Raw genomic sequence first — 14,622 nt, 5'->3', positions numbered from 1 at the left:
CTTCAAGTAAAGTAATATTCTGTATTTGTTCTTATTTCCCTTGCAAATTTTCCTTCAACAGAAGAGGAGATGTGCAGAGGGGCCTGATGTGTTCTCTGATGAAGTCATGCCCTGTTTGTTGAAGTCCTCATGTGAAAATGAGCACAGTCTCCTTTCTCAGTATGTTTTTTAAAATAGGTGGTCACCTCCTGTGGTGCCACCTACAATGACTCTCTATAGACACAGCATACTTCACAGAAATAGTGACAGAAGAGGAGACATTTGTAAGTACTCATGCTCTAACTGATGTACCTAGAATATATTTTGGCTCAGCAAAACTCATATGATCATGGCATCATTAGTATATTTGCAGGTGGAGGGTCATAGCTACCTCATTAAAAAGAAATTATACCCTTTCATCTAAATGTATCTCTGTCCTGCAGTTCATTTCAGGAAGTCAAGAGAAAGGCAAAGAGACAGGAAAGCCTTGAAGTGAATTACCGAATCACGTCACACCAAAAAAAAAAAAACAAACAGTACACAATGTTGCTCTACAGAAAAAAACCCCTTAGAATTAGAAAAACTATAAAAAAGGCAGATTATGAGGTAGGTTTGAAAAAAAATCTAAGCACAAGGGATGCAAATCAAGACATTCATCAACTTGGTAGTATAATTATTTTTCTAATGTACAAATGAAAGAGGAGAATGAGTAATTAGTTATTTACTAGTACCATGGTAATGAGGAGCTTTTACCAGAGTTTGACAGAAGTGCTCTTTGAGATAAGGCTCAAGCCTACAGAGCCAATATTTCTAACTTCTGAATTTCCCTTGGTCACCAGAGGAATAACAAAAACCTACAAAAAGTAAAATTCTAAATCTACTATGTAAAATCCTGCAGTCCCTTTTACATCAAATTCTTTCTCTCCATTATCATAACATAATCAACCATAAATTAAAACCAAATTCTTTGACTGTAACTCAGGTTTTGATTTTCTAAAGCAGTGTCATTTATTTAATAAATTAATTAATACAAAATAATAATGTCTGCAGAACAATTCAAGCATTTACAGATATAGTGGAATTATCCATCCATAGAAACAGAAATATTTCCTCCGGTACTCAAAGGGGAGAGGTCTGAGAATTAAGTACTCTTGTTGATCTTAAAACTGCTAGATGGCAAATGGTACTGCTGAGAAGGACTGATTCCAATCTCATATGGCAGTATTCTACTGACCTAAGTGAAAAGACTCATCATTTAACCCTCCAGTTTGTAATCACCAGTCTTTGATAACCTGTTCACTTAATGGATATCTGGAAGCCATTATTTTCTTTTTACTCTTCATCTTCCTTTAATCTTGCTCCTCACATTCTTCCCACTGTCCAAAAATTACACAACATTGTTTCTATATTTCAAAAATATATTATTTATTAATAACTGAAGTAACTGTTACTTGAAATAACCATTTTTATACTCATTCTAAGAACAATGAACTGAAAACAAGCTAAGCAATTTTCCTACAGGAATATGACAAGGCTATAGGGGACATGAGACTAAACATCCCTCATAATTCTACATAAAAGGAACGTCGTTCTCTAGCCAATGACCTAAAAAATATTGTAATAACCTTAATTAAGCAGGGTCTTAAGCAGGAGGAGAGCTGGAGTTGCCAGTGGGAAATGTCGTCTTGAAACATAAGACATCAGTCAGGGACAAGAAGGTAAAGTTTACATTTCCTAAGAACAGAATTGAAATGAATATGAGAAAAGAAAACCATCTTGATTCTTTGATTCTCATAACATGGTATGAAACTACAAGTCAGCTGCAGTTTGGAGGGATGTTTGCAAAGGGTGAACAAACTTTCCCACATCTCGGATACATGCTGTGCTTTCTTTTAGTCTCTCTGATCTGAGCCAAACCACAAAGGATAGCACACACATCTGGAAAACCAATGAACATCCTCAAAAATACTGCATACTTGCACAGTCCAGTAGACACAGTTTTTCTGTGTGAGAATTTTCTCTATGAAAAATTGTCCCAGTTTGATGATGTTAGTATCTCTTTCAAAACTTCTTACATTTCTTTCTAACTACATTGACTGGAACTTTTCCTGTTTACTTCTCTGTGCCAAGCCATGATTCTTCTTTCCAATTTTGTTTGTCTTTAGTTTATTTTGTCAAAGATTTTCTTCAGTATCTGCAATTTCTCTGAGCCACCACCTTTTAAAATCACCACTGGTTAGTTCAGTGCCTATTCCATTCAATTATTTTAACTATTTATTTTCGAGTTTACTCTAGATCCTTTGGATCACTCAGAAGCCATCTGAGCAGCACTACTCATGTACTTCCCATTAAAAAATAATTTTAAGGTAAGCAAAATTTTCTAGAAAACTTGTCAAAGTAAATAGTTACTCCTGCAGGGGAGTAAATATACTCCTCAGTCAAAATCATGCAGGCAAAAACTTATTTGCTTATTCTACAAATATGGCAAATACTATCACAATGTCTAATCCAAGCCTGTGTGAAAATATAAACTGCTTTTTTAAGATCCATGCTTGAAAATTATTAAATTTCAGAACATTCTTCTTCCTTTCCAAGTCAATTCCTTCTCCATACCTCCAAGATCTGTTGTGCTGGTACATCCTAGCAATTTAGATAGGTGCTGAGCTGAAATAAAATTCAGTTAGGTATCTGTTTTTCTGCATTATTTTTCTGCTAGGTGAATTTCCCTGCCTGCTCCATCACCTGTTCACAGAAGCTGGTGTGCATACAGACAACACGTAGCCAGAGTGATTGTGGACAGACTTCTGAAGCCCTTCTGCCTCCCTCAGTAGTCTGACAGCAGTGAGAGCTTCCAAATGCTTTCTCCCTGAAGTACTAGTCTTAAGACAACATGCGACGGGAAAATGCTGCAGTGAGTTCATCCAAGATGGCCAATGCAAAGGGAAAGCACTCCTATTTTTACAGAGGCACTGGTCCTTTATCAAGTCTACAGAACAGCAGGTCCTCTAATCAATGTGTCTGAGACAGCATCACAGCTATCAGCACCAAAGAGGCCGACCATGGCTGACCAGAGGCTGCTGACCCCAGCAGCCCAGGAAATGGAGCAGTGTCATTCAGGTGAATGGGCAATACCTAAAATTTCCTCATGGCTGCAGTCTTCCCTCCTAATTAAGTGACCCTACCTGATTTCTCAAAGCTGCCTGCACTAAGGAAATGGTTCTACAACAAGGCTCATATGAAGAAATATATGATAGTGTTGTGAAAACTGTTATAATACTAAGAGTGAGGCTGCTTTGTCAGCTCTGCAGAGCTGCTGTGGTTGGCTGTCCATCATGAGCAATTCCCTTACATTTGTATTTGGCTGACCACATTTCAGAGAAAACTTCATAATCCATAGCTTTACAAAAAACTGTGGCATTTCCCTTGAAATGTTTTGCTGCAATCTTTAGTTACAGTTTTTTACCAGATAAAATTATGGGAGGAAATTAGCATAGTTCTAATGTTTTCTGCAGACTGTGGTGTTTGATCACAAAGACATTAACAGCAATAACATATTGGTGGCTTTCTTAAGAACTTGAGTGGAAATGAGCCAAAAGCAACAAGCTCTGGCAAATTCCCAAGCCCTGCTTAATTCTTTAATGAAACAACAGTATTACAGTAGCAAACTTTTAACTTGTATATGCCTGTTCTTTCAAAATAACTTCCAAGTCAAATAGAACAGAATTCACAATTAATGCCTCATTTACATTCATAGAGACAAAATAAGTGTGGGTTTTGCTCCCCTGTAAATTTATGTTCAAAATGTTAACACACCCTGGGATTTTAATGCTCTTGCCCAAACCAACTCCTGTCACCTGAGATGTGATATTTCATGGTTCAAAACTTACATCCTATGACATGCCTGTCCTAACTCCTACAGTCTGGCAGCCCTTCTTATTTACTCTAGACTAATTCTGAATGACTACACAGAGCTATTTCAATTGTGGGAAACAAAGATTCCAGCCCAGACTTTTCTAAAATGCTTTTGTTTTCCTCCAGAATGTTTCTATTATCCAGGTTAATGTGAGGCAGTTTACTTGGGCAAGAGAAGAACCTTAGCCATTGCACCATGGAAAATAACAGCTATACAGAGGATATTTTTCACATACAGATTTGGCCTTGAAATCAGTGGAAAAATTCCTATTGAATAGATCAAAGCAGGATCAACTCCTAAAACAGCCTTTCCTCCATCAGTCTGCTAACACCCCCCAAACTGCTGTTGACTCATGAGCACAGAACAGCATTACAGGTGATAGTGTACAATGGTCCCTTTGAAAATCTTCTCCATTGTGCAACTAGTTCAGTATTTGTAAACACAGTACTAATGTTCAAAGGTAATGTTAATAATTCACAGAAATGGCTGAAATGCTATGTGTGGACAAACATTCTGAGAAAAAACTGTTCTTAAAATCAGAACAGATCCTGCACTTCAGATTTTTAACCCAAAGATTGCACACATTTTTGTTTCTCATAGAGGTTTGAGGTAGTAAAGATTTCTTTTGCCATCTTTGGAGATTTTACAGCAACACAGCTGGACAAGATGTCACATCAGGCTGGTGTTACTTATATAGCCCATTCTGCACAAAGTGAGTTTCAATGTAATTTTGCAATCAGATTGTCGTATTTAAAGTGAATTTGCATAAATCATAATCAAGAAGATTGCTGCTGACAAAACCTTCTTATTCCTGTGAAGTATCACTTGCTATTCTGCCTCTGTCAGTCAAAAAGCTGAAATCTTAAAAAATTCTTACAGAAAAAGAACCCTCCCCATTTGCATGCAGCAAATATTGAGAAAAAATGTGGTAGAAGACCCCATGGAACAATTACTTTGCATCCTGAAGATGCACAGGCTTCTCTGTGATACATTATTACTTAGAAGCTGTTAGTATCACTTTAAGAGATCATCCAGTGTCCCAAATGCACAACTGGATCTCTTCCTATCAAAACTCAGTCCGAAGTGTGCACACTGGGTGTGTCACCTCAAACACACCAAAACAGTCACTAGTTCCAAACCCACCTCCAGGACTTCTTCCATGATACGTATTGTTTCTGTTGGGACTTTTGCCACCATTGTGCTTCAGTTCTCTTGGTGTAACAAGGATGGAAAAAGTGCTTGTTAAATTGAAGAGATCGGTCAAAACAATCTTAATGACAAAATAACACTACTGCACTTAGAAACACAGCATGGTTCTGATCTCACTGATAGGAGCAAGTCAAGTTTAATTCCGTTCCAAGAGTAGCACTCTTAAACAGGATTACACGGGTCAGAACTAGAGATGGTATCTGTGAAACCAGAATCGTTGTCTTTGTACCTCATTTAAATTAAAATAGCAAACTCACTGCTCATTATATTACTTCACAGACAGTTGGTCTTTTCAAAATGCTTCTCATCGTTTTTTCATGTACTTCACAAAGATGCTTTACTAAAAATTATTACAAATATTGTGCCAGTCTTCTGAAAAGGAAAAAAAACAAAATAGACTTGTGCATGTTGTGGATGGTCCAAAGATATTTTAAAACACCCAGCTGGGAAGAACATAAATTATATTAAGTTACAAGATTAAATAAAAACGGGAATCTGTCCAGGAAAATTATGTTCTGGGTAAAGTAAATAGGTGTATTTATAGACTTCACAGTTCTGAGCTATTTCCCAGTTTTACAGGCTGGATATGGGAGTGTTTAATGTAGGTTTTCAAAACAAGATAATACTAGAAGATACAGTTAACAAAAGTACAAGTTCCTCACTGCTACTACAAATACTAAAAATATTATTAAAAATATAAAGCCAGTATTATTTTGCTTCCTTTTACGTAAGTGGTCTAAAATGAATGGTATTTACAAAATACTCTTTCATGCATTTCATTTATAAGAGTGAATGATGTGTTTATAGCACCTGTTATCCTGGCACGTCCAAAAGCACTTAATTCTAGGAAACCTGCAAAGTACCTGAGTGATACTGCAAGAACACTCACACAAAGTTTCATAACATGGCACTATTTCCTTTTAGCCAACTAATTCCCAGAGGAATTAAAGAATTTGGCATCCACTCAGTTTAACTCCTAACCTTCAAGCAGGTCCCTCCGCTGTGAGGAACTGAAAGAGCAGGCAGTATAGTGTCCTGACCCTAGGAAGCTTGTAAATATTAACCTCCATACCTATGAAGAATCATCTATTCAGCATCACTTAAAAAAAAATTATAATGATATAATTATACTGATTAGAATTTTGGGATAGTATGAAATAAGGACTTAAAAACAAACTACAAAAAATGTTATTTTCTGGGTAAAAACTCACTAATGTTAAAACGTATTTGGATTAAAAAGAAATAATCTATTGTCATTTCACCACTAATGTCTTTCCAAAGTGTCTTTCTCACATCTACTTACAGGCAATCTGTATTTTTTTCAAAATTGTTATGAGACTGGTTGAACGGAACACTGCCTTCAGCACTGGGTAAACCCACAAGGTGCTAAAAGAGGCTGCAAAACCTCCATTTTCTTGCTTTTTCCCAGATCACTGCAATTATTTACAACTGAGAACTACATGATCCAAAATAAGAATGGATTCACAATCTAAACTCTAGTGAATAGTCTATTTTTTTCACCAGTGTTCATTGTGACAAGACAGTTAAAATAATTAACAAAGTCTGCAACACTTTTGAGCATGAAAGAATCAGTAAATTCAGGTAAACTGTCAAGCAAGCATTCCTTACAGTAATTAGTTGTGGGCTGGGAAAGGGAAATACCAAGCAAGCTCCCAGCAGTTCAACAAAGAAGGAAAGAAGAGTCACAGGGGACTGACAGCCACCACTACAGCATACAGGTATATGTGTCTATGTGGCAAACTCCAAAACCCACTTGTTCACCACTCAGACTTCTATAGTTCCTGGGAGGAGAAGTACAGAAGAAAGGAAGAGGAAAGCCAGAATTCTGATGGGAGAAATCCCAAAGGCATTAATAGGATGAAACAAAATTGAAGTCCAAGACACATCCAAATCTACACTTTGAAATTTACAAGGAGGTTGGCACCAGGGTTCTCCTGCAAATCAGCCCCCTTGACAAGAAATACCAAAGATAACTGGAAGTCTCTTCACTTGCTTCCACTACAGATGACTACTAACAGAAGTGCCACACGTCACATTTTGTACAGATATTTGATTCTTATTTCCTGTTTAGTTTGCATTTTTATTGCCCAGGCCACATGGCGATTATGTGGACATAATATGCACATGCACATGCACATATAAGTGCACATCAATATTTATATGCATATGTGCCTACATATACAAATAGAGTTTCTCCAAAAACTCTACATTCCAAGCTCATGATTATCCAACTCCTCTCCTACCAGAAGTGACACTGTTATCACTGCAGACAGATTGTTACAGACTATGGTACTGTTTTACATGCTTTTTAAAGGGCTGCCCTATTCATAGAAACTACAGTCAGCTGAAAACTTGAAAAGCACTTTCCAGAACAGTTACAAAGAAATAAAACATGTCTCATAAAGAGCCATAAGCGTCTGGCAAACTTTTTTTTTGTAGTTTAGTGAAAGCAGGAAAGATGAACTCAGGTCCACTCACAGCAACATTAGAGCAGTTTGCCCCAAGCAACATTTCCCTCTCTGTTCCCGAGCCTGTATGACACAACATACCAGCCACACCCATGAGCCCACAGAACCTGTTCCTTTTCCTCCAGGCTTCCAGTTCTTTCAGTACTGAGGCTAGGTCCTACTCCACTAATGTGCAACTATTTCATATTTTATTTTATCCCATTCCTCAATATATAGCAGTTTGCAAATCCAGTTCTGAAGAGAGAATTATTCCTTTCTAATAAGTCTTCCTGTGGAATTGATCTCTACACTAATTGCATGCAGAAGCATTAATTAGCTCTCCAACAATCTCATGAGGCCAATTAGACCATTTCCATTTAAAATAGGCAGGAACACCACAGATCAAAAAGGTTTCATTCATTTAGGGTGCCCGGTATGCAACAGGTGGTTCTGGTTTTTAAGGGTACTCAGCACTTCTTACGCTCAAAACACAATTTTCATGGACTTTACAGACTACCAGCATCAGACCTACAAGTTACCTAAATTCCCACACATCTTAAGAATTTGCTACTGCAACTTAAAACAATGTTTCACTAGAGCTTTTGTACATATTTTCCTAGGTTTCTGCAAAGGCAAACTACACTGTAGTATGAGCTATTACTACATCTAAACATTGTGCTAAGCAGTAGGCCAAAATCTTGATTCTCACAGAATCTGTAAACAAATGTAAATTGTGTTTTGATACACTAATAAAAAGAAAAAAACACCTCTGACAAAGTGACATTCTGAACTCAGCATACAGACACAGTCAGCCAAGCTAGAGCCTTCATTCTCTGCAGCTAACAAAGCTTTTTATTATTTGCTTTGTTTAAGTAGCATAAAAATAGACAACTTTTGCTATGTGAGAAATTCCCAGGAAACAGTGCAATCCAAGTTCATCTCCTGTAAAAAATTATAAAACATATTCTGAAAGGCATTTCATATTTATTTTATATTACTTACTATTATAGAATATCACTACAAATATAATTAATCAGAATAGCACATCTTGTCAATGAGTTCCTAATTATCTAAATGCTAGTGAAAGTCAGTGGAATACAATTTTTAAAAACATAAATGAATAAAAGCATCTACCTTTCCTGACTTAAGTGGACAACCTACAATACTACTAATAAACCTAACTGCTAGGAATGCCTTTGAAAATTTACCCAAAAACATGTATTCTTAAACCACCTACATTTCACTGCAAAAGCTACACCGTCACTAAAGTCTGACCTATGTTAACCTTCACCAACAGGATGCAGAAGTTTCTGTCTGTTTAATTTTCTCCAGGCAAATGATAGTCCTGCAGTTTATTTCACTCCTCCAAACGGTACAGTCTTCTACAACTTCAGCTGAACCCAGTTTGAAACTGAGCAGAGAAACTTTCCACTTCCCTTTTCCACACTGCACCAGGATAACTTCTCAATCCTCAGTGTTTCACCATTTTAACCATAACAGGAGACTTACAGAAAAAAAAAACTTTTAAGAGCCTTTAGCCTTGGTAGGTGATAATCTGTGAAGCTTGGGGAACAAAAGTTTCCTTCCTCCTAGGACAAGCTATCGACTTTTGCTCTTCCTTTGTGTGCACTTCCAGATCACTGAGTCCATGTAAAGTTTGTGCCACCCAGAAGTCTCCCCAGACCTGGAGTCTTGGCATTTAAGAGTGTGAACAGCACATGCCATCCTAACCCTCCAAAGAAGGACAAAACAGGGCACATGCAGGAAGCTGCCTTAATTCTATATTAAGCATGGAGGACCAGGGATATAAGGCTATCACTTGATTTAGATGTGCCACACTGAGGTACAGACAGCAAACGATACATGGCTGTTGGGGAAAAAACACGTTTTTCTACTATGCAAGTTTGAACACTTCTCTAGAATCAAATAAAAAGTGTTTTCACCTCAGGGTAGTTACTTTTAGCAAACACTGAGTTTCAACTTCCATCCTAGTTTTTCCAGGCTACATGTTTTTGTGGGGACTTCTACCATAGGCTGCTCGAGGCTTTCTAAGGCATTGAAATACAAGCGCTAGCCGGTATAAAGCTGAAAAGATACCTTCCGCAACCTGGAGTCTTGGCATTTAAGAGTGTGAACAGCACATGCCATCCTAACCCTCCAAAGAAGGACAAAACAGGGCACATGCAGGAAGCTGCCTTAATTCTATATTAAGCATGGAGGACCAGGGATATAAGGCTATCACTTGATTTAGATGTGCCACACTGAGGTACAGACAGCAAACGATACATGGCTGTTGGGGAAAAAACACGTTTTTCTACTATGCAAGTTTGAACACTTCTCTAGAATCAAATAAAAAGTGTTTTCACCTCAGGGTAGTTACTTTTAGCAAACACTGAGTTTCAACTTCCATCCTAGTTTTTCCAGGCTACATGTTTTTGTGGGGACTTCTACCATAAAAACAGAAGGAAGATGAAGACTGCAGCTGATTGGTTGGGCCATTTCATTTCCCAAATCCACATATTTTTGTGGGATACCTGTTTGGGAAAAATACTAATTTACTCTACAGGCTTGAGATGAAGCATTTTAATGCATTTCTTAATTAGATATTTGACTTCTCATTCATTTTCTTGGCAGTATGTTTGAAAGTGTCACAGTTTGAGCATCTAACCTGGCCTCAATTCAGATTTAGAAGCCCGTGGGAAAATCCTGTATTCATTTAATCAAACACAGAGGAATAGTGTTGGGAAACACAGGAAAGAAGACTCTGTACATATTCCCTGCTGACATTGCTCTAGCTCCCACATATTGACCTGGAACTGTTTCAAGAAGACATCCCTGTCAATGCTTGTTACACAATTAAACCCTTAGAGCTGCTGAATGGAGTGATCAAAATTTCACATATATTTATTGGCTGTTCACCTCAGCCATATGTGATACCTGTTGCAGAAGAGCTCATATTTTATCATGTTAGAGGCCTCTTTTAAAAAGGTACTATCATACACCATAAAAATATGCCCACTATAGAAACATACTAGGGAAGACAATTTCTTAAGCCGTGGAAGTTTTCATTATGACAATATGAGTAATCTCTGTATTGTTTTGGACAGGTACATGGACAGTAATTCCAGGTGCAGTAATGATCGTGTTCACACGCTACCGTACCACCCAGAAGTACAAATTTGACCTTAAACAGACATGAGCACAGAACTGCATGTATGTGGGAATAACCAGGCCTGACAATTTTCAGTTTATGTTGGCTGCAGAGGACTTGAAGATATCTAATGCCAAAGGAATCTTGAGAACCACCCTTGAGAACCAGCCATTGCAATTGTGGCCACACAATCTAAACCAGCCCTCTGGATGTAACAAGTGAAAAATAAAGGATTCAGAAGAGGTTCTCTTTCAGGTATGGAAGGAACAAATGAAAAGTGTTTTCTCAGCAAAACTGTGCTTAACAGCTCTACATCAACTGTTTATTGACTAGTAACTCTTTGCAGAGCTAGTGAAGTACTGATCACAGCAGCCTGTCTCCCTTGCACTGCAGGTCTTAAGTCTCCCCTTCCAAGGACTGAAATAGTGAACGACAACGAGCAGTGTATGTGCAGCTTACAACGGCCAGTAAGCAAAAGAAATGACTATGCTGAATCATCTTAATTTCCACCAAGAAAAATCTGCTACTGCGGAATTCAGCAACTACAGAAGGACTTTCCTCTCACTCCCTCTTGTTCATCCAGCTTTGCTAAATCCCTCTAATGATTATAGGGCTTCATCATGAAAACCCTGTTCATTAGTTCAAATTCTCAGTTCTGCGAGTGGCAGTCAGAGAAAAAACAAGAAGCAAATTTTTGAGACTTTGCTGTTGAGAAAATGAGTAAAGGCTCTATAAATCAAGATAAACTTTCACCACTTACATGCCTTTTGAATTCAACCTATTTGGGATCCAGAATGCTGGTTCAGAAATAGGAGGCTGTGAACCATTTTGTCAAGCAATTTAATTCTAGCTCTTTAGAAAGCCAAGCCCTGAATCAAAGGATATACTGTAATTTTTCCATGAACTCAGTGCCTCATTATATGATGTGTAAAAGAAGTCTGGTGTTTAGTTATGCTTTCTTTTTAAAGTGGATGAAAATAACATGGAGTCTAACCTTCCCAAGAATTCCACTCTGGGCCAATAAAACACTGTCTCTATTTCTGATAGATCATGGTTTCACAAGAATGCTGAAAAATGAACAAAATAGCAGACACAGAGAGTTGAAATTATCATTCTGACTCAGTTAACGGTAAGTGATGGCAATGAAAACACCACTCTCATAAGAGCATCTAATTCAACTATTTGGGTACCCAAATTCTCTATATAAGAACTTCATTCAACATCACTTTTGACTGCACAAGCTACAGAAGAGTTTCCATGTTTCAGATGGAGAACACCCTCTAAATTCAGTATTTACCATTTTTAAACGCACTTTTTTTGACAAATGACCTGATTTCATTATTTCAACTTATTTGGTTCTATGTTTTCTTTTCCCTTCTATCAATATTAAGTACAAATTCACCTGCTGGCATTTGAGAATCACTCAGCAATCACAACCCACCACTCTGCAGTGCAGATTCACATCTTCTGCGGTGCCTTCAGAGAGAACAAAATAGCAGTAGGTGATCAGCTCAACATTAAAAAACACCAAAACCAAAAAAGTTTAGATAAGAAATTTTGTAGTGAACTACCCAGAGGCCTCTCTACTTCACAAAAATGTCATGTTTCATTGCAAATTCAACCTCACTAACAGTGCAAAGTTCCCCCTGGTTTTTTGAAACAGCCAAAGACTGTTGACTTCAGTAATTACTTCTCCAGTCATCAGTGATTCAGCCGATTCAACTCAGCACGCCACAACACTGGTTTGTACTTTCCTGCTGTTTCCTAAATGCATAACAATTCTAACAAAACCTTTGCAAGAAGTTTGTATTTGCTTATAAAAGATAAAACATCCAACCTCTTCCCCAACATCACTTGGCTACCAGTTGACACTACCATTCCCTCAGTCAGCACCACTATAATCTGCTCCAGTGAGGGTTGATTTACTGGTTTCTAAACTCTAGGATACACTGCTGAGAAATCCTGCTGAGTAAATACCCCATTGCGTACACTTTTCACATAAGGAGCTACGGCAGCTGCTGCATACACGCTGGCTCCTTCTTGGAGATCACATCCCAATCCTCTGCTGGGTAGTGTCATGCCAGTTTCCTTCCAGAGAGCCATCTTCTTGTGAGCTAATAGCAGAGCCTACCTGCTGGGCTGCTACAAGACAGAAATGTTTCTCATCTGAAAAGCAGAAACAGGACATACCAGCTTCCTGAATTTTCACTGCTGAAAAGCACTTAGAAAAGTATTTCATATATTTCTATCCAATTTCTCCAAAACTTTATATGAGTAATATTCCTCACAGGCTTTAGTTATCTTCAGTATTCTATTCAGTGTTTGTAAAATCTAAAGAGATGGGATGCCTCAGGAATTATGGCTGGTCAGGCACTAGAAGATGAAACTGTATCTTCTCTGATGGATTGATCTTAAACACAAATACATATTCAGTGGGTAATTTGGACAAAAGGCCATGACACTCAACAGCATCTTGATAAGGGATGCCATGCCAAGAAAGAATGAACATCATCTTTTATACAAACTTTTATTTCTTTATTTTAATTTTCACGGAAAACGATGCACGTGTCACTATTTTATTGCCTTTTAATTTACATATGTCATTAAAATAAATCAAACCATAGGAATTCAAAATAGACCACTGTGTTTAGAAATATTCAGTATGTAAGTAAAATAAATGCCTCACTTATAGCACAAAACTTTGTGGCATACACTGAAGGTTCATCTATGTTATGCAAAGAATGGGATTTGCCAACAGTAATTTACAGAATACCAGTCAGGGATCAATGGAACAAAGAATGCCTGCTGAATCACAGCTGTGGACTCACCTTTGGTGATTTTAAAGACTCAGCTAGACTAGCTCAGCCCTGATCTAGTGCCAGTAACAATCCAGGCTGGAACAGAAACTGGACTAGATGACCTCCAGAGACCCCTTCCAGAGGATATTTCTATGATTCTCTGATTTCATGGTACTGTGCAAGGTTACCAGATTCTTAACGAATGATTTTATGAAAAAAATGTGTCATGGTAACAAAAATCTCATAGTCAAAACTGTCCTTTAACTCCAAAAATTGTATAATGACAACAGCAATATATTATAAAATCAACATTAACACTGACATATTAAAATTGGCCCAAAATAAATGCAACAGGAGATATAGAAGGCATCCAGTTGAAAGAGGATCACTTCCCCCAAGTTGGATAATCGACTTCTGCCTTATCAAGAAATCATATTAAACCCTTTCTTCTGACAACATGTTGCCTAAAGCCTGATGAAGCAAGTCTACAACTCTGTAAGCTTTTACGTCCTTTTAAAAATTTTTGTTGTAGTTTTGCCCAGCTATTAATACTACTATTTTTAAGGCAAATAGAATTTTGTTTGCACGCTCATTTCAAACTTTTAGTGCAATCTCACAACTGATCAAAGGTTTAAAGTGAAGGCAGTCAGCTCGTTAGAAAAATGCTATACTGCCAGAAGAGCAAGGGTTGGGCACAAGAAATCAGATTCAAGAAATGAAGCCAAAAACCATTCTTTTACTTACATTCTTGTACATATTTCTCTGTGACGTTTTTGATTTCAAGCTGAGGACATTACCAAAATCTGACAGTAGTTTTAGACAGTGTTTATTAAATAAACACTGTCTCTCAATTCCTTCAGGGATGCAAAGGGATGCAACTGTTGCACGGTTCACCTGGTGGCTTGATGCAAGGATGGGCATCCGTGTTTTCGGGGCGTTTTGCCTGCACATTACTCCGGCCACATACCCTGTATAACCGAGGGACCGCGGGGATCAATGCCATCCCCGCTGCGGCTCCTGGACACCGGGAAAGATGGAACAAGGCGGGTCTTGGAGGCGTTAAGGGAGGCCGCGAGCGGGACGAGGCGCGGCAGGAGGCGCGCT

The 14,622-nt window shown here is 38.0% G+C and overlaps 1 protein-coding gene across 1 annotated transcript in view; it reads right to left on the bottom strand.

Annotated features, from left to right (window-relative positions):
- The window catches only part of GUCY1B3 (guanylate cyclase 1 soluble subunit beta), a 39,828-nt gene extending 27,632 nt beyond the window's left edge, over positions 1–12,196 (bottom strand). Inside the window, exon 1 of the mRNA XM_008635657.2 lies at positions 12,123–12,196. The gene's annotated coding sequence lies outside the window, so the exon portion shown is untranslated. The remainder of the gene's footprint in view (positions 1–12,122) is intronic.
- Positions 12,197–14,622: the final 2,426 nt, after the last annotated feature.

The sequence above is a fragment of the Corvus brachyrhynchos genome, unplaced genomic scaffold, assembly GCF_000691975.1.
Source record: "Corvus brachyrhynchos isolate BGI_N302 unplaced genomic scaffold, ASM69197v1 scaffold175, whole genome shotgun sequence".
Lineage (NCBI taxonomy): Eukaryota > Metazoa > Chordata > Aves > Passeriformes > Corvidae > Corvus > Corvus brachyrhynchos.
This window is presented reverse-complemented; position numbering and strand designations above follow the sequence as displayed.